General features: G+C 39.7%; 1 pseudogene; it reads left to right on the plus strand.

Annotated features, from left to right (window-relative positions):
• The first annotated feature begins 338 nt into the window (after window positions 1-338).
• Window positions 339-2,565, plus strand: LOC114633385 (annotated as a pseudogene).
• Window positions 2,566-3,457: the final 892 nt, after the last annotated feature.

Below are 3,457 nucleotides of genomic sequence, written 5' to 3' on the forward strand. Positions count from 1 at the left end.
ACACTATCTCAAAAACAAACAAAGAAACCAAATTCTTCCATTCTTTGTTGCATCGTAGCTTCCTTTGGAATCATAGTTCACTATGGGTTGGTTGTGATGGTTACTATTGATTGTCAAGAGTGTGGTGTGGCCTGCGCCTTTGAATCTCAGAGACGGTTTTTGGGTTCTGGAGGCTATGTGTTCATGGAGGTTCTCTACTCTACCTAAGTGCATATGCTGCTGAATGGAGCATCCACCCTGCCTCTAAATGAGTATCTTTTTTACACTTTTACACAGCCTGGGCCTACTGTGGGCCAGTCATCTGCTTTCTTTGCCAAAGCCTGAACATGAATACAGCAATGCCAACTCAAAGGCTTACTAGAAACTCCCAGCTATGAAACAGAATTTCTCAAGGCAGTAATAGTCATCAGACCAGTCTCTTAGACTGGAAGGTGAAAGACAAATCAGGCAACTCCAAGAGTGTCTTGAAAGAAAACAGTTCGATGGAAGATTCTAAACATGCTGATGAGCAAACTGAAGACGCTCTGCAGATAGCAATAGGATACTTCCAGAAAGGTCCTAAGAAAGCTTCACTGAGTAAAGATATGGTCTTGGGAAAACACTTGAAAATCGTGGAAAATGTGGCTTTGAACAATGGTTTAGCTCCAGAAGCAGTTGATATTTTATTGAATGTAGCCCTCAGTGGCAAGTTTGGGAATGCTGTAAACACATGGATATTGAAGTGCTTGATTCCAGAAACTCACATAGCCGAAGACTCTGTGCTTAAGGCGGTATCCTGGCTCTGTGTCGACAAGTGTTCTGGTAATATCAAGGTACTTTTTATCGTTGGTTGGTTGCGATGTTTGACTTTATGATTGATCATAAGAGGCAAATTAATTCGCTGTGTGGCTTCTTTTTTGCTTCATTGCAAGATGATACTCTGTGCACTTATGTTTGCCATTTGTTATATTTACTGACAAAGAAAGAGAATGTCAAACCATTTCATGCGAGAAAATTGCTTTATCTCCAGGCCAAAATGGGAATGCAGCCCCACCTCCAGGCTTTGTTGTCACTGTATAAGTTCTTCGCTCCTACTTTGATTTCTGTATCTTTGCCTGTAAGGAAGAAGATCTTTTTTAATAATTCAAAAAAACCTGTGGAGTTCAGCTTTCCTTGCTGTGAAGCTAAGGAACCAAGGAGCTTTTCTGGAACCTCTAAAGCTTCCATTAGGTCCAACTACTGGCGGTTCTCTAAAAAGAAAATGGAATTCTCACTCAGTTATATCAGCACTAAATTCTGCTAACAAAGACTGTGGAGAAAAGCAGATGAGTCTGTTTGATTATCTCAGCAGTGATAGGTCACTTCCACTAGAACAGCTTCAACGTTTCCCTCAACTTTTAGAGAACATTCATTGCTTAGAGCTACCTTTTCAGATGAGCTCAATGCTAAACGGTTCTCTGCTACTTCACTATATTAATTGTGTCAAAGATGAGTCGATCTTACTGAGGCTCTCTTATTGGTTGAGTCAAGCATTACAAGAAGAATGTGTGTGGTATAATATGAATAATTATGAACAAGAAAAGGCATTTATAAACTTCTTGGACATGGTCATCAATGTGCAGTGCTTCTTACAAGAGGGATTTTACTCCTGTGAGGCATTCTTGTATAAAAGCCTGCCTCTCTTGGATGGCTTCTCTTGTCGGTCACAGTTCCTTCAGCTTCTGGCCTGGATCCCATTCAGTAGCTTCTCTGAGGTAAAGCCACTTCTTTTTGATCATCTATCACCTCTCTTCTTTACATCAACCATTTATTTCAAGTGTAGTGTTCTTCAAAGTCTGAAAGAATTACTGCAGAATTGGCTGTTGTGGCTCTCTACGGATGCCCATGTGCAATCCACGACAGACAGTCCACTAGAGACAACTTTGGGTGGATCCATGAGTTCTGTGTCTGAATTGAGTACCTTGGCTGGCTGTCCATGGTAGCAATTCACTTGGAGAGCAGCAGTACATTACTGGTGCACTTTATTTTGGACTTCTATGAGAAGGTGTGTGACATATATATAAATTATGACCTTCCACTGGTGGTGGTGTTTCCTCCTGTGATCTTCCATTCTGCACTCCTAAGTCTGGAAGCCACTATCTTGAACCAACTCTGCTACATTATGTACAGGTATCGTGAAAATTTAACAGCTGCCAAAAAAAAAAAATCAGAGTTCAATCTCAGCAGCAAGGTCTGCAAAGAATTTAATTACTATTTGACAGCTATGGTTTGTTGCCTATGGATGTCCAGACCATTTGAAAAAGGAGTATACATTGATCCCCAAATCATAAAAAATACTGGAGAAGCAGAGTATTAAAAACACCTTAAATTTTGTCTACCATCCTTCTCTATTGAGCTATGTGGCTTCCTTTTTGCTACAGGAGAGCCCAGAAGAAATGACAGTACACCTGAGCTCTGTTCAGGGGAAAGAAATGGAACTGGTATTTGGACTATTTATATTCAGAGTGTTTTCAAGGCTTAAAACTTTTCATAAAAAGTAGTATCCATTGTTCTTCTGTATCTGAAACACAGAAAACCATATGGTAGACACTGACATTAACAAATGCCATGCTGGACTAAATTTCTCACTGCTAGAGAGGCTAAGTAGTTCAGCATGAGTTTCCATATCCATTTTCCAAGCTGACTATTATCTTTAAGGAGCATTGAGACTGGCCCTCTATCCATGGCTCAGGAGAGCCATGGTGTTTACTAACTTAATTTTAGTATTCAGATTTTAAGGTTACTAATGAAAAATAAACTCTTCATCATCCAATTCTCCCTTCACTGAATTATACATGAAGAGACACATCTGCTTTCTAGTAGGAAATTTGCTTTGTGTTTTCGTCTGCTATGTTAGTAGAAGAGAACAAGCAATATAAATTAAGTTACTTCTCAGATATACTTACACAGAATACTCTGCAATCTCTGAAGTCCTGGGGATATTTTGCTTTTCTAGGATACTAATAATAGGATGCAGCCCGTGTGATTCTTAGCAGTACTGAGAAGCTGATGACTACCTGGGCCTGCATTGGCAGTAGTTGTATGAGGGAAGGGAGATGAAAAGATGAAGGAATTCTATTTTATTTGTTTAATTTCCCGAAAGCACTATATTTGAATGTATATGTGTATGTATATATTTATGTATATATTCAGATTTTAAATGGCCAGGCCTAAATAAACTATCTTTTGCTTTAAAAAAACAAAAACAAAAAACCTATTGATTGTCAAGTGGGGGGGGGGAGATCTGAAATCACCTAAGAGACAACCTCTAGGCAAGTCAGTGAGGTATTACTTAGATTAGCCTCTGGGCATGTCTTGGGGGTATGTAGAGATATGGTCCTGGCCTGTATAAAAAGGAGCTGAGCTGGAGCATTCTTCATCATCTGTCTCCTGATTAAACACACAATGTGACCAGCTGCCTCCATCGCCTGCCACCATG

The sequence above is a fragment of the Grammomys surdaster genome, unplaced genomic scaffold (assembly GCF_004785775.1).
Source record: "Grammomys surdaster isolate TR1022 unplaced genomic scaffold, NIH_TR_1.0 595, whole genome shotgun sequence".
Lineage (NCBI taxonomy): Eukaryota > Metazoa > Chordata > Mammalia > Rodentia > Muridae > Grammomys > Grammomys surdaster.